Source organism: Pteropus medius, unplaced genomic scaffold, assembly GCF_902729225.1.
Source record: "Pteropus medius unplaced genomic scaffold, Ma_sr-lr_union100, whole genome shotgun sequence".
Lineage (NCBI taxonomy): Eukaryota > Metazoa > Chordata > Mammalia > Chiroptera > Pteropodidae > Pteropus > Pteropus medius.
The window spans coordinates 5,909,088-5,934,204 of NW_024349798.1; the positions used below are offsets into that span (position 1 = coordinate 5,909,088).

Consider the following 25,117-nt stretch of genomic DNA (forward strand, 5'->3'; position numbering starts at 1 on the left):
AAGCCACAGGCTGGCCAGGGTCAGGCTCCCAGGCCAGGGCAAGGCTGGTCTTGTTCCCTGAACCCCATATTCATGATTAAGGGATGCATTAGTTTCCTGTTGCTGCTATAACAATTTCCACAAATTTGGTGGCTTCAGACAACAGAAATGTATTATCTCACAGTTCTGGAGGCCAAAAGTCCAAGATCAAGTTATCACCTGGGCCATTCTCTGGAGGTTCTAGGGGAGGATCCTTCCTTGTCTCTTCCAGCTTCTGAGGGCTCTAGCAGTCATTGGCTTAGGAGCTGCATAGCTCCTTTTAGGGGTACACTATTCAACCCGCTACAGAAAGGAGGCAGATTTAGGCCTGCGGTGTCACCCCGTTCTTCAGTGGGGACAGGGGTGTGGTGCTAGGTGCTCCTGCAACAACCCTAGAAAAGGACAGTAAGCAAGTGGTGGGGCCAAGGCTGGGCAGCCCGTCATCCAGGAATCAGGAAACAGGGCCAGCCTGCTGGTTCCCAGGGCAGCGAGTAAGCACAGTGCCAGCCCGGCCAAGGCAGAATCAGTGATTCCTGAAATTCAGGGAGATTAGGAAAGAACACTAATCCTAAAGGGCCAGAACAGTGTTGCCAGGACAGCCTAAAATCGCATTCCTGGGCTGCTCTAAGTATCTCAAGAAGGCGGGAGTTGTGTAAATCATCTCGCTACAGCCAGGCCACCGTGCCCTGTTGGGAGCTAACCTCATTTGACTCCACAGCCCAGAGCTGGGCTTCCTCCTGAATCCTTATCAGCTGAGCCTGTGGTCACAGTGCCGTTTGCAGGAGGTATGGCTCCATTAGTGCCCAGCCAAGAATGGTGGCCATGCAGGAGTGCCCTGGCTGCCAGGATGGGGGGACATGACCGGTCTCCTTCCCCACTCGCTCAAGCTGGAGGTCAGAGACACCAGGCGACGTGCAATTCTGGACTTCAGCTATATTCAACAAACCTTCTACCTGGCCCCCAGCAAGAAAGAAGAGGGATAAGACATGGGAAGAGGAGGGAAGATGTCTTGGAGACCTGCAAGTCCCAGTAGGGCCCAGGGAGGTGGGGAGGGTCTCTTGGTGATTCTGCAAGAGGCAGCAAGACTGTGTGAGGTGTAATCAGTGGGCTCTGCAGTGGGACTGCCTGGCTTCAAACCCCAGCTCCACAGCTCGCTGTGCAACTTTGGGCTAGTTATTTAACCTTTCTCAACCTAAGCTCTCTTCTCTATATACTGAAAATCAAAATAGAATCTATTTCATGTGGCCATTATGAGGATTAAATCAAACAAGTCAAAGAAAGTACTTAGTACAGTACCTGGTCTGTAGTAAGTACTCAACTAATGCCAGCCATTATAAGCCATCAACACTGAAGGTGAACCTTGAAGGCAGGTGTGAAAGTTCAGTTTCTGTGTCAACTTGGCCATGCTATGGTGCTCAACTGTTTGATCAAACATCAATCTGGATGTTTATGTAAAAGTATTTTTAGATGTGATTAACATTTAAAATAGTTGACTTTGAGTAAAACAGCTCACCCTCCATAACGTGGGTGGGGCTCATCTAATCAGTCCAAGAGAAAAGACTGAGGTTCTACAGGAGGAAAGAATCCCGCCTCAGACGGCCTTCGCACTCCACTGCAACCCTGACTCTCACTGGAATTTCCAGCCTGCTGGCTTCCCCTGTGGATTTCAGACTTTCCGGTCCCCATAATCTCTCTCTATAAATATACACCCTATTGGTCCTATTTCTCAGGAGAACCCTTACTACTACACCGCTGACTCTTCCAATCCATGTTCACGGCTGGGGAGAGGGGCCAGCGTGAGGGGAGGAGGTAGCACCTGGTCATGGAGAGGAAAGGAAGTCAAAGTCAATGAAGTGTCCACTCTGCCAGGTACTTCACATGTGATGAGGTGGGCACACATCACTATTTCACAAGAAGACCGAGCGAGGCTCAGAGAGCTGATGTGACCTGTTCAACATCACCAACAAGGAATGAAGCTGACTGCATCAGAACCCTGATCTGTCTGACTAATGAACTTATGACTTTTCCCATTGGTCCAAGTGAATGCCATCAGGGGAAGGGAGGAATCAGCATGTCATGGAAAGGGGGTGGAAGGTTATGGGGGAGGCATAGGGACAGAGAAAGAAGGGCCAGAGAAAGACACAGAACCCCAACTCAGGCCGGAAGGGAAAGAATGAGGCTAGCACCGTTTAAAAGGTTAACTGCACTTGATTGAAAGACATCGTTTGGATTCAATATCAGCTATTCTCTGAGTCTCCAGTCTGCCACCTGCTCTGCAGATTTCAGATTGGCCAGCCCCCATGATCATGTGTGCCAATTTCTTAAAATAAATTTCTGTGTAGATAGATGATAGGTAGGTAGGTCGGTTGGTCAGTTGATCGATCGATCTAGGTCTATCTATTCATCTATCTACTATAGATACGTACTACTGGCTCTGTATCTCTGGAGAACTCCAACACAGAGTGGGCATTAAGGCTGTGACCTGAACTCACAAAGACAAATGTTCTAGAGAGAGGCCCCTGGGGGTGAGCTGTGCTGGGGAGGTTGAGCAGGCCATCTAGGCTGCAGTGCAGAGGGAATATGAGGCAATTAAGCATGTCAGGCAAGTTGGGGCCATGTGGAGAGGAGGCTTTGAAGCCTTTGGAAGATTTGTGAGGCAGAGTGTGGGTACCTGGAGCTGCCCTTGTGGAAGAGGCACTGCACAGAGCCCTGGCAGATTCCCCTACTTGTATCTACTTCCGAAGGTAGAACCAGGCCAATTGCAAAAATGTGCTTGAGATGAAAAAGAAACCCACCTCTTGTCTGGAACCAATGATATCATGCACATATGCAGGCATATCCCTGCCTGACAGCACCATGGCTCAAAGTCATGAGGCAGAAACACTTGAGAAGGTAGGGAGGGCGTGATGAAGGAGCTGGGTCTGCGGAGGCTCTCATGTGGAATCTGGGCGCGGCTGCCCTACACAGAGATCTGGAATGTGGTGCTGCAAAGTGGATTCCTGGTACATTTTCTGAGACTCAGGTGATTCTGAAGGTAGAAGCCACCAGGAAAGAACAGCATTTCTGTAGAGGCTCCGAAAGGCAGGCAGCAGGAGCTGGCTCTACCTAGGAGCCCTGCTCACAGCCTGGTGCCAAATGGATGCCATCCCACCAGAAGGTCTAAAAGCTGATCTTGGTTAGTAACCTGGAGTAGACATCACTTGCCAAGTCATGAGAGAAAATGGCCAGGGCTTGCTTCCTGGTGACAAGGTGGAGTCATTGCATTCCAGGGGCTTCTCTCTTCTTTATTAACAGACTTTTTGCTAGGAACAGAAGTTATGCCTGCCCTTCCGAATGGCTGATCATTATAAAACTATATTTTTGCACTCATTCTTTCTTCCATTGATATAAATGCTAAGATAGAACAAGGACAGAGCAAAAGTCATCAACCTAGATGGAATGTCAGGGTCAGCATTCCATTTCTGGCAACATGGAAGCCTAGCTATACTAAAATAATCCTCCTGCTCCAAAACACCTAAAAAGAAACAAAATTAATCTGGTAAAATGCAAACAAAATTTACCATTTTAATCATTTTTAAGTGTATAGCTCAATGGCATTAAGTACATTCATATTGTTGTACAATCATCACCACCATCCATCTCCAGAACTTCTTAATCTTCAAAAACAGAAACTCTGTGCCCATTTAACAATAACTCCCAGTCCTTTCTGTCTCTATGAATTTGAACATTCCAGGTACCTCATATAGGAGGAACAATATAATATTTATCTTTCTGTGTCTGGCTTATTCACTTAGCATAATGTCCTCAAGGTACATCCATGTTATAGCATGTGTAAGAATTTCATTCTTTTATAAGGCTGAATAATATTCCATTGTATGGCTAGAATACATTCATTCATCAATGGATATTTGGGTTGTTTCAACATTTGGGCTACTGTGAATAAGGTCATAATGGACACTGGTGTAAGAGTATTTGTCTCAAGTTTCTACTTTTTCTTAACTTAGTTTTGGTGATTTTTTTTCTAGAAATTCATTTTTTTCTGAGTATGAAAATTATTGCTATAAGTTTCTCAAAGTCTCTTATTATCATCGCAATCTCTGCTGCATTTATGGTATGTCCACTTTTTAAATCTTCATATGAGTTGTGTCTGCTTTTTTCTAGATCATCTTGTCAGAGACTTACCAACTACATTACTCTTTCGAATAGCTAACCGTATTAGTTAGTATTAGGTTAAGCTCTGGGTTAGAGAAAAACTCCAACTAACAGTGGCTTTATAAGATAAATTCTTTTTCTCACTATAAAATGTCCAAAAGGCTCAATCTAGGGTTGATCTGGCAATCTATGGTGTCAGAGAACAAGGCTCCTTAGATCTTGTTGCTCCTTCATTGTCCAAGGAAGGAAAAGTCACTGTTCAATACACAAAGGTCACCCTTTTGTCCAAGATAGTTGCTGGAGCTTTAGCCAGAATTCCAGGCAGGAAGAAGAAAGAGGGAGAGAAGAAAGGCATGTCTTCTCTCTTCTTATTGCATACACCACTTCTGTTCCTACCTCATTGACCAGAATGGTCATTCAGCCAATCAACTTGCAAAAGAGTCAAGGAAATGTTGAGGGGGGGCATTGTTTTCTTTTTTCCTCTCCAAACCTTTGTACTATTGCTGTCCTACATTTTACATCAACATATTTTATAAACTCCATAATACAAAGTTCATTTTTATTTTAAATAGTCAATTACCTTTTAAAGAAAATTTTTAAATGAGAAAAACATTTCTATTTTCCCTTTCCAGTGGTCTTCATTCCTATGTGTACATCCAAGTTTCTATGTGGTATCATTTTTTCTGCCTGAAGAACCATTCTCTAATATTTTTTATAGTGCATATATGCAGGAAACAAATTCTCTCAACTTTTGTGTATTTAAGATTTTTTTGAAGAATATTTACACTAGATATAAATTCTAGATTGACAGGGGTTTGTTATTTTTTCTTTTAATGCTGTAAAAATGTCCCAATGTCTTCTGGATTACACTGTTTCTGACAAGAAAGCTATAGTAATTCTAACCTTTGTTTTTCAATATTTAATGTATCTTTTCTTCGAAATTTTAAATGATTTTTCTCATCACTGATTTTCAGCAATTTGATGATGATATATGTCTGGGTTTGGTTTGCTTTATGTTTATTCTGCTTGCAATTCTTTGAATGTCTTAAATCTCTCTCAATATATTTCTTTTCTGACCCTCCCACTACAATTACACATACACATAGTTACACATACTGCTTAAATATTTTCCCCAGGTCAGAGAGGATCCAGTGGCATTTTTTCTTCTATCATTCTGTGCTTTAGTGTGGACTGTATCTATTACTATTGTTTACAAGATCACTGATCTGTTTTCCAGTAGAGTGTAATCTGCTATTAATCCCACCTGGTGAAATTTCCATTTCACATATTGAATTTTTCCAGTTCTACAATACTCATTTGAATATTTTTTTTCTTACACTTCTCATTATATTTCCTGTAAGACTTTGAACATATTTACAATAGGTGTTTTAAAGCCCTTGACTTTTAATCATATCACCTCTGTCATTTCTGAGTCTGTTTCTGTTGACTGATTTTGCTCCAGATTATGGATCACATTTTCCTGCCTATTCTCATGTCTAATTTTTTTTATTGAATGCTGGACATTATGAATCCTACATTGCTGAGTGCTAAGTTTTGTTGCTTTTTTTCAAGAGCATTAGACTTTGTTCTAACAAGCAGTTAGGTTACTTGCAGGTTAGGTTAATTCTCTCAAGGTATGTTCTTAAGCTTTGTTTGGACATGTCTTTACTGCCTTTATTCCAGAAATAGTTTAGCCTGACTACTGAGGCTGACCCTTCTGGGGTCTCTATGAATGCCATATGTATTCGGTGATGACTCTCTTGTCCAGCTGGTCAGAACTTGAATATTTCTCAGGCCTATGTGAACTCTTAGAATTGTTAAGTTTACCTTTATCCAGTTGTCCTTTGATCAACCTCATGGAGCCTCACCCTACACATATGTGGTATTCAGTTACAGTCTCCAGATTTCTCAAATTCTTTCTCTGCATAGGATCCTTCTCTGTGGAACTCTGTTCTGCAAATTCCAATTGTTTTAGCCTCTCCAAATACCTGCATTTGTCTCCCCAGCTCAGCAAGAGTGCCATGCTCCGCTTTCATTCCCCCCAATGGCCAACTTGGGTATTCCAGAAATGTAAGGTTGGTTTGACATTAGAAAAATCTATCAATATAATTAACCACATTAATATATTAAAGGGGAAACATGATAATCTCAGTAGACAGATGCAGAAAAATCATTCAATGAAATTCAACAACTATCAATAATTTTTTAAAACTTTCATCAGATTAGTAATAGAAAGAAACTTCCTTAATTTAATAAAAACAATCTGCAAAAATACCTATAGCAAACCTAATACATAATGGAAAATGTTAAAAGCAGTCCCTTGAAGATCAGGAAGGACAAAGATAACAGCTTTCACTCCTTCTATTAAACATAATTAAGGATGCTCTAGTCAGTATAATAATACAATTTAAAAAATAAAAGTTATAAGATTGAAAAGGGGAAAACAAGTTTATCAGTTATTCATTCACAATTCTGTATTCAGCACCTACTATGTACCAGCCACTGTTCTAGACACTAGTGACATATTAGTGGAAAAAAGACAAAATTCCTACCCTTATGGAACTTATAGTCAGGTCGCAGGTGGGGAAAAGTCGACAATAAACAAAATAAATAACAAAGAAAATTGTGTAGTCTTCTAAAAGATGGTAAGTGCTATGAGAAAAACAAAGCCAGAGTAGAGTAGCGGGGCCAGGAGTCAGACAATTTCAGGGAACATCATTCGCTTCCTAATCTATGGAAATGGCAATCTTGAAATTGTACAAAAGGAGTGCTGGTCAAGGGATGAGAGAATTGCTGAAAGTTTAAACAGTGTAATCAGAGTAGGTCTCACTGAGTAGGAAACACTTGGGCAGAGATTTAAAGGACATGAGAGGGAACCATGTGGATATCTGGGGAACAATGTTCTAGGCAGAGTGAAGAATCGGGCAGTAGGAATGGCGTGGACATGGGAGCCCACCTAGTGTGTTCCAGGAACATAAAGGAAGCCAGTGTGGCTGAAGTGGAGTAAGCCAGGGAAGAGTGGCAGACCAAGGGAGCAGATTTACTCTGAGCAGGATGGGCATCTGGAAAAATTTGAGAAGTGAGAGGAGTTTCGATTTTTTAAAAGAATCCCTTGACTCACTATGATGAGTGTAGCTTATAAAAAAACAAGGTTAGAAGCAGGACACTCTGCTAGGAGACTGTTTCAATAGCCCAGGTATGAAATGATGGTAGCTCAAAGCAGAGGTAGTTCAAAGTGGTGAGATTACACATATATGCTCAAAGTGGAGCCAACAGGGTTTGCTCATGGATCTGATAAGGAATATAAAAGAGGAATCGAGATAACTCCAAGGTTATTAGCCTGAGCACCTGGAAGAAGGGAAGATGGAGAAGACATCCTGGTTGCTTCTGCCGCATCCATGAAAGTGAGTGGTTAGGAATGCTTAAAAACTCTCCCTCTCGATTCACATCCAGCAGTGATCTGCCGGCCACATCACATCACATATCTGTGTAATTAACTCCCAAGGCAGCCTCTTGACTTGCATTGATCAAAAGCTGAATGGAACCCAGCAGGCAGCCTGCTTGTTTATGTCAGCAGCCAATGGTGTTCACATTTCAGACCACTAGTGAAAGTGGGAAAGAAATGATTATTACTACATGAGGTTTCCTTGATGAAAGCAAATTTGAATTCAGGCTTTCATCCCCTAATTTACAACACTCCTTTGACAATGGTTTATTTTAAAAGTTCATTTTGAGTTATGGAATAACCAGAGAATACACAAGACATTTTTTAATTGTTTGGCTAATTATGGTGTCAAAAGTCCAGTGATCAATTCATTGAGTTGGCCTGACTCCCAGAATTATTCAATGACTATTCTGAGTACCTACTATGAGGACCTTGATACTGAGGACCAAGTTAAGGCGTTGGCATGATACCAATCTGCTCACTGTGTGATTATCAACATATTCTTACTTAACACAACATCAAAACATCTTACTTTTATTTTTAAATGGGCATATTTCTATCCAAATGGTCTTTGAGTAGGATCTGTAAGTGATTTATATAAGAGCAGACTTGAAGCCCCAATTCCGGCAAATAGACAAGCACAATGGATTGCAGCATTTGGAACTCAAAGCCACATTCATCATGATAAACACAGGCTTTAAGAAAATAGATGAGCTGAGGGATCTTATTTTGCTTTTTTAAAAACCATATTTAATTCTATCAAGGCCAACAGAAAACTCACTTGGACTTAGTTTTCTTTTCTTCCCTTTACCACATAATCAGGCTGGATTGTCAGGAAACATTCACTCCAGTGCATTACCTGTGTTCAAAGAGGAGATATATAATACTTGGAATAAAATCTGACTTTTAGGTCTAGAAAACTCCCCTTTGGGCAGCAGATACGTATCTGGAAGCAAAGCTGGAAACATACACAAAGGAGTGAAAACAGCTGGTAAAAAAGCGATGCAGGCCACCTCTGTGCAGGTGATTTATTACAAGACAAAGTGTGGGCTCATCAACTCAGTCCCAGACGTGCTGCCCCTGCCCACAACCACTGCAAGAGAAAGGCCAGAAAAGCCATGAAAGGCTGGACCTTAGCAGAACTGAAGCACATGAACTCAGTTTGTACCTTTTGATCGCACCCAGCCAATGTGTCTAGAAGATAGAACACCCGACCTGAGGTTAAATCCCAGCTCTGAAAGTAGCCAACTGGGTGCCTTGGGCAAGTCATTATTTACCTCTCTAGGTCTCAAATGTCTCTTCTGTAAAATGAGGCCATTCTAATACCTGCCTTGCCTATCTCACAAGGTTTGGTGACACCCAACTGAAAAAAATGAATGAGAAAGTGCTTTATGTACAAGGATGGAATATAGGCTAGGAAAATGTAATATGTTATTATTGTTAGTCTTATCTCTGCCACTGATAGTGTGGCCTTGGGCAAGTTACATAAGTTTTTTAAGTTTCCACATATGTGAAACAGAGAAAAGATTATCTACCTCAGTCAATTAAAACAGAGATTAAGTAAAATAGTTAATATAAAGCAGACACTGTTGGTTGGCTTTCTCAATCTCTGGGGAGCGCTTCTTCTCCTAAATAAGAAGGTAAGGACTTGCTAAGAGAAAGGCCTTCATTCTTTCACCCTTCTTCCTTCTTCCTGCCTGGAACATAAATGTGAGGCCTGGAGGTATAGCAGCTATTTTGCGACCATCAGACAGGAGGCTTGAGGATGAAGGTTTATGTTATTGATAGAGGAATGAGACAATAGAAAGAGCCTAGGTTCCTAATGATGCAGCCCAGAGTATCCACCCCTAAACTTTCTGCTACGTAGGAAAAAACAATTCTTTTTCACATCAGCCTCTAAAGTCGGGTTTTCTGTTACTTGCATCCATATGCATTCCAAACTGATACACTGTCTTAATTTACATGAACTCTGACCCCTAGAGAGTACAGCTATGAGATATGGCCCTGACGTATGGCTTTTACTTCATTGGACAACATTGCTGAAGTGAAAGTTTGAGGATTAGATGAAAATGTTAATCATGGGAACTAAGAGTAATTTGAGAATCCTCTTACATTTCATAGGTAATGAAAAATCATAATGTCATTGCTAAAACAAAGGTGATCAGTCAAAATGTGCCTCGCTGGAAAAGGTCCTTTGACAAATATGTCCCTTAAATGTAAATGAAGATAACAAAAGAAATGTAAGACTTGTACTATGAAAATTACAAAACATCATAAACCCAAAAGTAGATTAGTGGTTACCAGGCCAGAGACCGGGGTGGGGTAGGGAATTAATACTGAAGGACGGGGTTATCTTTGGAGTGATGAAAATGTTCTGGAATTAGATAGTGGTGACGGTTACACAACTTTGAGAATATACCAAACTCCACTGAATTGCATACAAGGCTGACTTTCATGGGATGTGAATTATATCTCAATAACAAGAGTGAATGAAGAGGGAAAAAAGTAAAATCAGCAAAGAAACAAGTAAATGAGACTGACTAGTTCATCAGACCCCTTTTCAGACTTCCATATGAGTCTAATAAATTAACCTGTTAGCCTAAAGACATGAGAACTTGAACATTTTGCTCATTTCACCTCCTCTTTGGCGGCATTCCAGGGATCTTCTCTCAGTGGTTATCTTGACACGGCTCATAAAGCAATAGGGGGAAAATGCCATTTGTATCCACATAGCTTATGACACCTCCAGGTGCCAAAAAATAGCCTAGATCCTTCATCAATTTGCAGTGCCAGTCCTCTTTGATTCACTATCTATGATTTCCTAGGTGACAAAAGTACAGCACTGATAATAACATTCTGGTCTGTTGCCTAGACTCATAATTGAAGGAAATACTAAATATCCATTAGGAATGGATAAAAATAAGGATGCAATTTTTTCCCATCCAAAGAAAAAGCCCATAAAGATGGATAGATATAAAATACTTTGTACAGTTGCAGATATACAGTAAGTGCTCAATAAACATCAGTGATTATAATTATTAGTGGATTATCAGTGAATGTGTATAGAATTCACAGGCCCTCCATTACTCTTTCTATGCTGACTTCCTCTCCTTCCTCCCAAGGTCCTAATATTTGGTTATTCCTAGTTGGCCTTCCGCAGTCCTGATAGATGACTATGTTAAATCTGATAAACTGACTCAAGCTGAGTTATCAATGGCTAATAGAGCCTCACTATGCTCCATCCCTTCCCTTCCCTCCAATGTCTGTTCTTGGACAAATCACTTTTTGGGGCTGTATCACAACTAAGTCATTCACACTTGCCACCCATGTGGGTGTATGAATGCATCATCTTTCATTGATGAAAATGACCCTATTGCCTCCCTATTTCTCCAGGAAGTAAGAGAGATGGGTCTGAGTCAAGACAGTATGGTCTCCATGACAACAAAGCAAACTGGTTCTCCCAAGGGACTGCACTTCTTCTGACCTGGACCCCAATGCAGTAACTCACGAAAGAGCCAGCCTTAAGTTCCCACAGCCTCAACACCCTCTCTCATAACACCCCAGGCTCCACCTGGAACCTCCCTGGGTCCCACACTCACAGCCATACTCTGGGCCAGAGAGACCGAAGGTGCCAAACACACCCAGGATGTTCTCATCACTCCCTAGAGCCGAAAAGCCCCCGCTGAAAAGAGAGAAGCAAAACCTATAAATAATCAAGGCTTGTTTCCAGACTTGCGGAGTCTTCCCACCCTGACCTATTTTTGTGTATGTATTATAGACACAGATTATATAGATCTATATATGATATATAGAGAGAGAGATAAAGATATAAATGTAAATATAGATGGTACAGATATATCTGTTAAATACTCCATACCAATTTTCTCATTTAATCCTGTCAACTTGAGAAGTATTTTATTGATGAGAAAACTGAGAATTACAGAGATTTTTTTTAACTGAGCCAAGATCACTAACTGACAGGTGTGAATGGCACCATATTTGAGGACTCTGAAGTCACTGTGATGTACTTTTGCCATCTCATTTTCACTGACACTGAGGGCCCCACTTGAGCTCCACAAATTTCCTGCCATTTCTCAGACTCGCCTGACAACATCGCAACTCTGTTCAGGGTTGGCCCTACAAGCGCAGCACCCTTTCCATCCTCCTGTGATCCCCCTTACACAATAGGCTCCAGCTAAACCACTACAACTGGTACCCCCTTCCCCCAAAGTGTGCCTCCAAAACCAGCAGAAAGTAATCAGTCCTTCCGCAGACTCCTCTGCCAGAGTGCAAGCTTCACTCATTGAATCAGGGCTTCATGGGCCAGGACTTCATCTTTACCTTCAGAATCTAAGTCTGGAAGAGTAAGCCTGGGACTGAATCTTTGAATTCTCATGCTGAGCTCAGGGGCTCACTTGGAGCTGGACACTGAGGACTGTCAGCTGAATAAGTGAGCAAATCCAGCAATAGTTTCACATCTAACAAATGTTAATTCACAGTATTAACATTAAGAAATAATTGATTATACCACATTTTTAAAATTTAGGACACGGATTAGATTACACACAATTTTTCAGTGAGCTAATATATAACATAAAATTTACCATTTTAACCACTTTTAAGTGTACAATTCAATAGCATTAAGTTCCTTTACATTGCTCTGCAGCCATTACCACCATCCGTCTCTAGAATATTTTCATACCCCCAACTGAAACTCTGTCCTCATTAAACAACTCCTTATTTCCCCTACCTCCAGCTGCTGGCATCCACCCTTCTAGTTTCTGTCTGTGCGAATTTGATGACTCTAGGTACCTCATATAAGTGGGATCATATAGTATTTGTCTTTTTGTGATTGGCTTATTTCATGTAACACAATGTCCTCAAGGTCCATCCATATTGTAGCATGTGTCAGAATCATATAATTTTTAAAAGACATTCACTGGTTCATCAAAAAATGTTGATGACCTCCTGTTGTAGGCAGGGCCCATACTCAAGGCTCCAGATTTTTTAAAAAGATAACGGCATCTCTGCTCCAAGGTATCAGTCGACTAATCTCATTTTTAAAGGGTCCAATATGCTATTGGATGAGAGACAGACAACAAACCTGGCCTTCCTCTCCATCCTTGAAAATGGCTTTCTATGCTCCAGCCTACAGACTATTTCTCCATGTGAATCTATGAATTCCAGAAGATAATTTAAAAATGGAAATGACTAATGGAAGGAATTTCAGGCCACTTTGGGGTAGTGTGTAAACAAATAACAAATGGAGTCCAGTATTCACTCCTCAGGTCATGCTCGAATCGCATACAGTGGCCACTTTCTCTGTCTATGGATTTCTCTGAAAGTTCTAAAAGGCATCAAGACTTTCCATCCAATAAGACTGCTCCTTCCACACCTAGGACCACCAGTGTTCCCGTTAAACAGCTACCAAGAAGACCTTGGAAGGAAGTATTGGAAAGTAAGACCAGGAAGTGATGGAAAGTAAGAAAGAGAGGTGGCATTCATCTAGCTCCTACTCAAAACCAAGTACCACACTAGGTGCTGCCACATATAGTATCTCTTTGAATAATCTCAACAACCAAGTACAAGAGATGTCATCATCTCACGTTTATAGATGCAGAAACTGAGGCTCAGATGAGTTAATAAACTAACTACACAGCTACCTAGTGTCTGAACTAATTCAAACAAATTTAGGTGTGTCCAACCTCAAGGCTCTTTTCTTTGGCCCAGGATGCTCTCATTCCATGATGGAAGTGATATGTTCCTCATCTCTAGCCTCCACTTAAGACCCCAGACATGTATCTTGAGAAGATAAATTAATGGTGGGACCAACCTAAAGCACAAGGAAAAGATACTATCCTCCACCTACAGAAACCAGGAAAGGGCTTGGGGGGTCCCCTGAAGAAAACTGTCTGGAAGACACAAGTCTCCTATGAGACCTTAAAGAAGAAAGGAGCAAATTCCTACAGCACCAACAGCTAAGGCATGGGCAGGACTTCTGACTGAAATGAAGAAAGCTCGAGCAGCTTTTCTAATTAACGGGGATTGAGTCATAAAGAAAGAAAAGTTGGCTCCAAGCTAATGCTGAGAGAAGGATCCCCTCCACGAAGTGCCTGAGTAGGTGTTTCCTGCAGCTGCATCCCCCACTCTCTCCTCCAGCCCTGATGTCGCACTTTCTGGCTCTTTCTCATGGTTAGAAGATGCAAAGAAGCAGGAAGCCTAGCCAAACTGGTTTAGGAGAGCTCACTTTGGCCAAACTAATGATTGGTGAGGATGTTGATGGGGGAAGGCATTTCTATTTAGTGGAATGGATCATGGCTGGTCTTGTTTACCAGCTACAGTCTAATTCTAGGGTCCATGACAAGTCCCTAGCCAAAACACCTCTCCACATTGATGTCACTGCTCCTGAAATTTCACCTTTAAAAATGTCTTTCTTTGTGCTCCTTTCCCTGGAGATGTCTTCTTAGGAGGAGAATATTCATCAACTCTTAGTAAAGTGTTAGACACAGAATTGAATGGATCTTGAAGGTCACATTATCTTGCCCAGTGCAGGAATCTCTGACAGCATCTGCTTGTATATTCCGGGGCTATGGACATCATAATGAGGCAAGGAAGCCTGTTACATGGTTGTACAGTTCCTATAAAGCTTTTTACATTAAGCCAAATGTTTTTCCCACAGCTTCTTCTCCTCTCCATTTGACATCAGGAACATATGTGCTCCTTCTTCTAGGCAGTCTTGCAAGCCTCCAAGCATTTCCTGAGGACCCCAGTTCTCTTACATCTTCCTTGCAGCATTCCTTTCAGACTCTCCCTTGTTCAGGATGGCTCTGATGGGCTCACTTCAAATTATCAATAAGATCTCTGCCTATATGTGACAAAACTACAAAGATAAGGAGTTCTAGTTATTTGTGTACACATGCACACACTTACACAACCTCACAACCAAGGGGAAAACAAAAGGCTCCAAACTGAGGTGACATAGAGACCAAAGGAGATTCTCAGATGTGCGTGTTGGACACTCTTGGATGCAGGAAGCAGGAGTTCCCTCATTAGTGCATGTAAATGGGAGGGCAATACTGTTAGGATACTCGTGGAAATAAGAAACAGAAATCTTAGTCACAAGCTAGCCAGTAAGGACCCTTGGAAAAGTCGAACACCTGAGCCTTGTGGGAAGAGAAGAAATTCCAGGAGAGCAAGGCTTCCCAGACACTGAAACTGGAAAGGCACTGGAAATCCAAAGCAGTGTGGGAAAGCACTGATCAACCCTCAGGCAGCAGGAATTCGTGGCCCCTACTTCAGTGCTCTGCCATTGAAATCATTCAGCCCCCTCCTTATGCTCCATCTCTTCTCATTTCTTTTTACCTCTAACTTACCAAGTGTATGATTGATTCTGCTATATTTCTCAGCTCACTAAAGCACAGCTCTTCAAGCCAGGACCCTGCAGAGGTCACTGGCCACTGCCGCTCAGAGGATAGCCTAAGGAGACTCACTGGGAGCTGGAGGCATCATAGTTTCTCTCAGGACAGGATGGGAAGTAGGACTAGCCCAAACCTGACCAACGTAGTATATCTGGTATCCAAAAGGAAGGCTAAAAAGGTGTTCATTTCAGTGCAAGAAGGGAATAAGCAAACACAGACTTCTTGGCTATCACGTCCCCAGAGAACTGGCTTGATTCTGATATCCAGATGGAGGGCACTCAGTGACCACCTATGTGACCAGCTGCTTCTTGTTGGTGATTATTTCGGGTGCCTAATAGGGCCCCAACCCTGAACATCAGCCATCATCTGTCCATTTACAACTTCACCTTCACCCCTCTGTGGCTTTCAGTTTCCTCTATTAAAATAAAAATGCTACTTAGGAATAAATTTAATAAAAGACATGGAAGATTTCTGTACTGAAGACTACCAAACACTGTTGTGAGAAATTAAAGAAGACCTAAATAAATAAAGAGATGTACCATGTTCATAGATTTGGTATTAGCATACACAAATAGATCAATGGAACAGAAAACAGAGTCCATAAATATATATATTATATATATTATATAATATTATATTATTGTATTATATTATATTATATTATATATTATAATATATTATCTATTATATTATATATTTGTATATATTTATATGTATTATATATATAAACTGATTTTCAACAAAGATACCAAGATAATTCAATGGGGAAAGAAAATTCTTTTCAACAAATGGGCTGAAATAATTGTCTATTCAAAAGGAAGAAAACTGAACCACAATTTCTTAGATCATAACAAAAAATTAAACTGAAATGGATCCTAGATCTAAACAAAAAACTAAAACAATACGTCATCTAAAAGAAAACACAGGAGACTATCTTCATGACCCTGAGGTGGCAAATATTTCTTAGGCAAAACACAAAAAGCACTAACCATTAAAAAAATTAATAAATGGAATTTATTAAAAATTCCAACACATCACCTCAAATGACTACAATTAGACAGACTGACAATACTGAATGTTGGTGAGGATGAGGAGCAATCAAAACTCCCATATGTTGTTATGAGAGTGTAAAATGGTAAAAAAAACTTTGGAAAAAGATCTATGAGTTTCTTACAAAACTAAAAACAAAACTGTATAACCCAGCAATTCCATTTCTAGGTATTTACCAAAAGGAAAGATAAACACATGTCCACGAAAACCCTTGTATAAGAATATCCATAGCAGTTTTATTCATAATAGCTAAAACCATCTATAAGAAAATATAGACTTTACTACAGTAGTAAAGTCATACTACACAGCAAAAAAGAAAAAAGAAAGAAAGAAAAAAGGCACAACTACTGTCACAACAACATGGGCAAACCTCAAAAACATTATGCTGAGTGAAAGAAGACTTACACAAATGAATGCCAAATATATGATTCCAATTACATAAAGTTCTAGAATAGGTATAAATAATCTATGTTGAAAAAAAAAAACAAAACAGAACTGTGGTTGCCTCTAGGGTACATAGAATGGGAATTGACTGGGAAACAGTGCAAAGGCACTTTCTGGGATAATAGAAATGCTCCATACCTTTCTTTAAAAATAACAGCTTTATTGAGATACATTTCATATGCCATAAAGTTCACCTGTTTAAAGTGTATAATGTGGTGATTTTTAGTACGTTCAGAGTTATGCAACTATCACCATTATCTAATTCTAGAAGAAACCTGATACCCATTGGCACTCAGCCCCCATCCAGCCCCTGGCAACCAATAATCTACTTTCTGTCTATAGATTTGCCTATTCTGGACATTTCATATAAATGGAACCAGACAATATGTGGTCTTTTGTGCTTAGCTTCTTTCACTCAGCGTAATGTTTTCAAGCTTCATCCACATTGTAGCATGTTTCAGTATTTCATTCCTTTTTATGGCTGAATAATATTCTGTTGTATGGGTAGGCCACATTTTATTTATCTATTCCTTTATCATTTCAGTTGATGGACATTCGGGGAGGGATTTGACTGGAAAAGGTACAAGGGAACTTTCTGGGGTGATTGACACAGTAGTTATATGAGTGTCAAACTTATTAAACTTGTCAAAGTTTATTTATACTTGTCAAACTTATTAAACTGTACACTTAAAATATGTGCATTTTATTGAAAAATTATAATCCCTCCCCATAAGAAAAGACCCCAGAAAGAAAAAATAAAGAAAGACAGAGTGAATACAGGAATGAAGGAAGGAAGGAAAGGAAGGGGAAGGGAGGGAGGAAGAGAGGGAGGGATGGAAGGAGAGGAAGGAGGGTGGAGAGGGAGGAGAAAATACATTCTGGGAGATGATTTTTCCTTGTTTCAGCCACAGCCATCGTGGATTATTTGAGGTTTCAGAAATCAGCCAAGTTAACCCCACTGGCTTCCCCCATGGGCTGTAGCAAACTTCTCTCAGTGGGGATCGAGCTGTCCTCAGGATCACCCCGTGACCCTGAGATTATCGAGCTGTCCTCAGGATCACTCCATGACCCTGAGATTATCTGATCAGTTCTCATCACCTTCACAGGGCACATGCAGTCTCACAGAGAAAACTGGCCTTTTCTGCAGCGGGCTTGCTAGAGAAGGTGCTCAGCTGGGCTGGGGCTTTCTACTTCAGGCTGGCCTGTCCCCACACAGGCCCCTGCATCTGAGAATACTCCCTTTAAAATAATCTGAGTCCACTGACCACCAAGCAACTTTGTAATGCCAAATTGTCTTCACAGGGAGATTTTCCTGCTGCAGGAGGGAGCTGATTTTAGCCTGGAGAGAAGCTAGCTCCAAAAAAGGTACATCTCTTGATGAAAATTAATAACCTAACATCAGGTTTGACATTTTAGAAGTTTTTTGTTTGTTTCTTTGCTTGTTTTTTTTAACACCTGAAGGGAGGCTATGTCAGAAGGGAGGCATAAAAACCTCCTGCACTGGGAAGGATGCCTGAGGACTAGGCCGCCAATGGCATTAGGACACCCTGAGCAATGAATACTTCGTATCCTTGTCAAAAGACACTTAGTATTTTGCAGGTTAAAACATGATTAAACAGTGACATTTCATTTGGCTCAACCCTGTTGACCACCCAGTGATTGTAAGATCCTGTATGCAGAGCTAGATATCTCTGTCCTAATGGTTTGAGCGTTGGAGTGGGCAGCAAGGCATCTGTAGAATAAATAATATGAAGCAACAGATACTAAGGCTACAGATCATGAACATGGTGAAAGTTCAAATAGCAGAGACGTTGCTTCACACCTTTCTGTCCATACATACTGTATACCAATGCAATAGTACAATGGATACGATAATCAGGTACAGCCACAGAATTCAAATGCTCCTTCACTAACTTGCAAACAAAGAATCAGACTGCACCATGGGAGTCGTTACAATGGAGGGATGTCTGTGTTCCGCCAGTCTAAGACTTCTGCTTGAGAGGAGGCAGGGAGACGCAAAAGTGGAAACATGCACAGACATTAGGGTGCTTGGCTTTCCTGCGTCAAGGAGCAACAAGATCTTCCTATTACTTAACCTCTTGAGTAAAATAAAGAGGAAGAGATTCTCACTCTGGGAATAGCCTGGCTTCTTGAGCGAGGCCCTGGCCTGAGCCATTCCTAGATGGCTGATATCACAAACAACAGATGAGCCAACTGTATCATACCTGCATGCAAAAAATCACTTAACCAGATGACATTTGGTCACGAGGGTGAAAAAATCTGGAGATGGAAAGCAGACAAAGAAGAGAGAAAGAAAGAACAGGATGAAGGAGGAAAGAGAAAGAGGAAAGGGAGTTAGAGTTGCAGAGAAGAAGGAATGGGCATCCCCTTTGCACAAGGAGCACAGGCCAGACTTTCCAAGACAGTGAGAGCTTTCTAGGGCTCCTGACCTCAGAGAGTAAGATCTGGGCCACGGCAGAGGAGCAAGCTGTGAGGCCAAGGGAACGAAGCAGCCCCTCCTGGCTCAGGTACTTAACCTGTTTAAGCCGCAGACTTTGTCCATGATGCAAATCAGAGGACAGCATGAGTGACCATGGTAAACAGAAGATTTTGCAAATCATTTTGTCACTATTTAAATGCTAAGATTCTAAAGTCTGAGAAGCAACATTTTTCTCCCTAAGCAATCAGAAATAAATAAAAGGAGAACACTCTGTACTTGGTAAATCTGCGTTGGTGTGGGCCCACAAGGCAGAACATGGCGGAGGAGGTGGGCAAAGTTATGAAGATCCTTAGCAGAGTTACAATTCCAGATGGTGCAGGCATGGAGACTGCAGCAGAGAAAGCAAAAGGCGAACCAGGAGAGAAGTTAGCTCCAAAAAAGGTACAGGAGCAACATGTGGGGAAGGGTGGACAGAGGCCTTCTGGAGAGGGCTGCACTGACATCTGCTGTCCTGGCTCCTCCTTTATAATGGAGGCTCCCAAACTGGAGGCTGCTGGCTGGGCTAGATCAGACTGTGGAGCTTGAGCGGAAAAGCACAGGCAGGAGAGGTGGAAGCTCTGGCTCTACTACTAACTGGCCATGCAGTCCTGGGGCAGTCATTTCCTCTCTTTGAAGTCTCAAAAAAGATGGTGGGTGGAGGGGTGACACTCCTTTTTGGTATTGTCTAAGGCCTATAGAAGTACCATTGTTGGAAGAGAAGGGTTTGACAGCCCTCTACCAAATTCTATCAAAATATGTTGCTAGCACCTTAAACTTTAAACTATTTGCCATCTTTCCTCCAGCTTTCTTAGCCACTTATCTTCCTTACCGATTCAATAAGCTTGCAGAGGGACACCCCTCCAAACTTACCAAGGAGAGACCTGCTAAGCTGGATGCATGCAGAGCAAAGCCTGAGAAAACCTCTTTGTATACATGGAAGTCTGTGACTTAAGCCCAAAAGCTCTCAGGGTCTTAGTAGGGTTTCCTGGCCCTTTAGGGACCAGCCTCATGCCTTGGTGACAAGCCCAGGGCTATGGAAATAATAGTGTGACTTCAGGCCATCAGATGATAAAGGGGGATCATTTAGGTGTGGGAATTGGGAAGGCACCTTTTAAGGCCCTGCATAACACAGCTTAGGCAATTATTTACCCCATTCCCGAGAAGACCCACCAATGATGATATTTTCTCTCCCGTCAGCCTTTGCATATGCAGGGTGTGGGGTGAGGCCCAGAGATACCCAGGCTAGCTGTCTCCTCCCTGTCTAACTTAGTATATCTGCCAAAGGAGGTTTGCTTACTCCCTCAGATGAAATAAAGAGGTTTCCTTGGTTAGAAGAACCTAAAGCATACTCACATAAGACAGAATCAGAATGAAGAAATAAAAACTGATTTAGGAAACTGGAGGGAGAGAGAAAGTGACTAAAATTCTGGGTAGGAATGTAAATCCACCAAAAATTTGTAACATTCACTCTTACTCAATAGAGTTGGCTAATAAATAGTAACATGACTATTACTGTTATAGTTCAAAAGGCAGCATTTTAAAGACAGCTTTACTTAGATAAACTTCATAAGTATAAGACTCACCCATTTAAATTGCACAATTCAATGCTTTCTAGTATGTTCACAGTTATGAAGCCATCACCACTATCTAATTTTAGAATATTGCATTACCCCAAAAAGAAATCCTGTACCCATTAGCAGTCACTCCCCATTCCGCCCCTCCCCTCGCCCTCAGCAACCACTAATCTACTTTCCATCTCCATAGATTTAGAAGTTTGCATTTCTCCCCTTTAGTTTTTTTTCCTACAATTAGGATATGGCATACCTCAGTTGGCAATGATGTCTTAAGATCCCATGACCCATATACAAATGGCCAACAAGCACAAGAAAAGATGCTCAACATCACTGATCATTAGGGAAATGTAAAGCAAAATCACAATGAGATATCACCTCACACTCATTAGGATGGCTACTATGAAAAAAATAAATAAATAACGAGTGTTGTTGTGCCTGTGGAGAAATTGGAACCCTCATGCATTGTTAGTGGATGTGTAAAACGATACAGCCGTTGTGAGAAATAGTATAGCGGTTTCTCAAAAAATTAAAAATAGAATTATCGGCCATTTCACTTCTGTATATAAACCCAAAAGAATTGAAAGCAGAGTCTCAGAAAGATATTTACACACCTATGTTCGTAGCATAATTACTCTCAATAGCCAAAAGGTGAAAGCGACCCAAGTGTCCACTGACTGATGAATGGATAAACAAAACATGATCTCTCCATACAATGGAATATTACATGCTCTTAAAAAAGAAAGAAATTCTGACACAAGCTACAACATGGATGAACCTTGAAGATATTATGCCAGTCACAAAAAAAATACGTTGTATGATTCCACTTACTTGAGGTACATAGAGTAATCAATTCATAGACACAAAAAGCAGAATGGGTGCTTGCTTCGGCAGCACATATACTAAAATTGGAACGATACAAAGAAGATTAGCATGGCCCCTGCACAAAGATGACACGCAAATTCGTGAAGTGTTCCATACTGTTAATCAAAACCACAATGAAATACCATTTCACACCTGTTAGAATAGCTATAATCAACAGGACAAATAATAACAAATGTTGGAGAGGATGTGGACAGCTGGTGGGACTGCAAATTGGTACAGCCACTATGGAAAACAGTATAGAGGTTCCTCAAAAAACTAAGAACTGATATATCATATGATCCAGCAATCCCACTACTGGGTTTTTACCCTAAAGACTTGAAAACCCATATCTAAAAAGATATTTGCACACCGATATTCAGAGCAGCATTATTCACAGTGGCCAGGACATAGAAACAACCAAGTGTCCTACAATAGATGATTGGCTAAAGAAGTTGTGGTACATATATACGATGGAATATTACTCAGCCATAAGAAGAGATGAAATACTGCCATTTGCGACAACATGGATAGACCTCGAGATGATCGTGCTAAGTGAAATAAGCCAGACTAAAAAAGTAGAAAATCACATGATATCACTTATATGTGGGATATAAACCTAAAAGCAACAAATGAAGAGGACAGACAGAGACTCAGAGACATGGATAGTGGACTAGTGGTTATCAGAAACCTTGGGTGGTGAGGGGAGGAGGTAGATGGGGTAAAGTAAGATATAATATAGAGTGAGGGGAGGTGAAGTGGGTAAAGGGGATCCAAATATATATAGGTAGCTGAAGGAAACTGGAGCTTTGGTGGTAATCACAGCAAATATATAGAATGTCAAATTGTAATGTACCTGAAGAAATTATATAATTGTGATAACAATATTTTAATAATAACCATAAAAAAATAATAACTAAAAAAAAAAAAAAAAGCAGAATGGTGCTTGCCAGGGGCTGGGAAAGGGGAACAGGGTAGTTGTTGTTCAGTGGGTACAGAGTTTCGGTTTTGAAAGATGAAAAAGGTCTCTGGAGAGGATGGTGTTGATGGCTTCATAACGATGTTAATATACTTACTACCACTGAACTATATATTTAAAAATGTTTAAGATGGTAAATTTCGTGTTATATGCATTTTACTATTAAAAAAAGATCTTATGACCCATGCTAAAAGTCCTAGGCCAGGGGCGTCTTTCTTATGACACACAAAAAGTCCACTTTTCTTCCTTTTAAAAATAAAATATAACTCTATTACAAGCTAAACATAGGGTACTCAGCAAATATTTTTAAAATATTATTCACAGAGTATGCTTTAAAAAAACAAACAAGCATAATTCCTTCTCTTTGCATTGATCCTTAACTATTAGCAAACAGGCTTAATCAATCATTTTTGTAAGACTGCATTTACTAAATGCTTATATGCGAAAACGGCCACCAAGCAAATAACACGTATTTATTCGTGTACTCTTCCTGACACTAGGAAGTAGAGCCTGTTACTGATCCCATTTCCCAGAAACGCATTTGAGTATCAGATATATTAAATAATTTGCCCAGAGACCCAATCCAGAGTTCTGTACCCAAACCTAGTGTTATGTGCTTTTTCTATTAAAAAACAATAGTTCTCAAGAAACATAAAAACATATTCACCTATCAGTTAGGGATCTATTTAAACAAATCCATCCAAAAGATTTTTCTTAGCAGTTCTCTACTAAAGGCTCACCAAATGCCTTCCAAGCATCATTTTTTAAAAGGCTTCATCCCTCACAATGATTCAAATGATTCAGTTAAGCACTTTTCTTTAAATAGAATATGGTTTATGGAGCAGAAGCATATGATGATTTCTAAGCCAAGACCTACATCTTTCAAGGCCTCTACTATAAACTGGACAATCCATGAAGAGTTGAGGATCAGAAACAAGCCAGATTTCTGTCTTTTATGTAGTTCCTCCTGTCACTCAATCTCCATCACCACCATTGTCTCTATACAATGTCTCTAGTTCATTGTGAAACATGAAAACCATTCCAGTAACAATGAGCTGTTGATCATCTAGGCGGTTTGGCAGGAAGGACACTTGGAGTAAGCCCCTTTTGATGAAGTAGTCCCCTCCCACAGGCCAGGCCTCCAACAGCCGGGGTTTGTATTCTGTGACTCCAACAGATCCTCGCTGCATCTTGGCTGGTCTCTTGAACGGAGGAAATTATAATTTGAGCTAATGGGGATGGCCCTTTTCTGCCTCCTGTGTGGCCTGGATGCAAGGCAAGTCAATCAATCTAGCAGTGTACACCGAAGCAAGCACACTGAGTCAGTGCCTAGATGCTGCTTCTTGATGGCTATCCAGTTCCTAGTTCAAGTTCCTTCCTGAGCCTCACTGCTATTCCTGTCCTTGGATCTCACAATACATCTCTGAGTCTTTTAAGTAGAGCCTACTCTTTGGCTTAAACTAACTCCAGCTGATTTCTGTGCAGGTTGTAGTAGTATCCTAACTAATACCATATTAAACTCATTTCCTTGTGACTTATCTGATCGTCGGAGTTATTTTTTCCCACCATAGTCAGATTCGAAAAAGAGAAAGGGATCTCCAGCTCAGTGTTACTTACCAGACTGAAAAAGAAATCTCTCCACGCCATTAGGATCAAAGATAGGCCCCCATCTTCTATGTGCCTCTAGAAAATATACCATAATAAAACATGAAATAGAGTCTTGCTTGCCAGAGAGAGGTAAAATAATGTTAGATAAGCTACATAATGACATTTAAATGCATTCAACTTGAATACTACATTTGTCTGTAAAAATGAACATGAAGCAAGTAAAGTTCCTTGATTAAAATAGGACTCTTAAAAGAAAACAGTTAGGGTGGCACCAAGGAAAGACACTGACTGGGAGGCAGGAGTGAACCTGAAAGGAAAATAGTATTCTATAGACATGCTCTTCAGACTAGGCCAGAAAGAATGGTTCCCTGTCAATCCAACTGTACACCTAGGACAGGGGAGGAAAGATAAAAGGTCTCGAGTCTTAATGAAAGAGAGAAGGAAGAAGGCAAGGTCATTTTCTCAGATCAAGGTAGTACTACCTCCTCGGTTCAGACCAGGGCAGGTCACATCCCATAAATACACCATGCCCGTTCAAACCTGCATGTCTTTACTCAGCTTTCCCCACTGCCTTTCCTTCTGTCAGCCAACTCAACCCCAGTAGACCTTTAATGCCCCCACAAAGATGCCCCTCCTCCCTGTCACTGGCCTTGTCAGTGCTAGCCCTTCCAGATGTCCCTCTTAACTAAATTCCCGAAGCAAAGAGAATCACAGTTGGAATGGCCCTTAGAGAAAACATCCAACTTAGTCATTCATCCTTTGAAGCTCTTAATTGCAACCATTTCTCTGAGTGTGTTAGTATCAGTGAGATTGTAAGTCTTCAAAAACAGGGCCAAAACAAAACCATAGAGAAGTTCTGTCCTCCTGTGAGTGGTAAAGTCCCACAGTGGGGAGAAACCAAGATGAAGAAACAACTCGGAAGTACACTGACACATGCATTATCTAATCCACTGAGCCTTGTTCACAGAAAGGGGTCTGACTTTTACAGATATCCCATAGTTTCCATCAAAGTACCTTTGTAATCATCAGAAACAGAATGGGAAGAGAGAAATACTGATCGTGAAATACGAGTTCCCAATGAAATAATTTATC

At 40.9% G+C, this 25,117-nt stretch overlaps 1 non-coding gene across 1 annotated transcript; it reads left to right on the forward strand.

Annotated features, from left to right (window-relative positions):
* Positions 1–21,455: 21,455 nt before the first annotated feature.
* On the forward strand, positions 21,456–21,562 carry LOC120620702 (U6 spliceosomal RNA). Its single transcript, XR_005657956.1, has one exon. It is a non-coding gene; the product is annotated as a U6 spliceosomal RNA (small nuclear RNA).
* Positions 21,563–25,117: the final 3,555 nt, after the last annotated feature.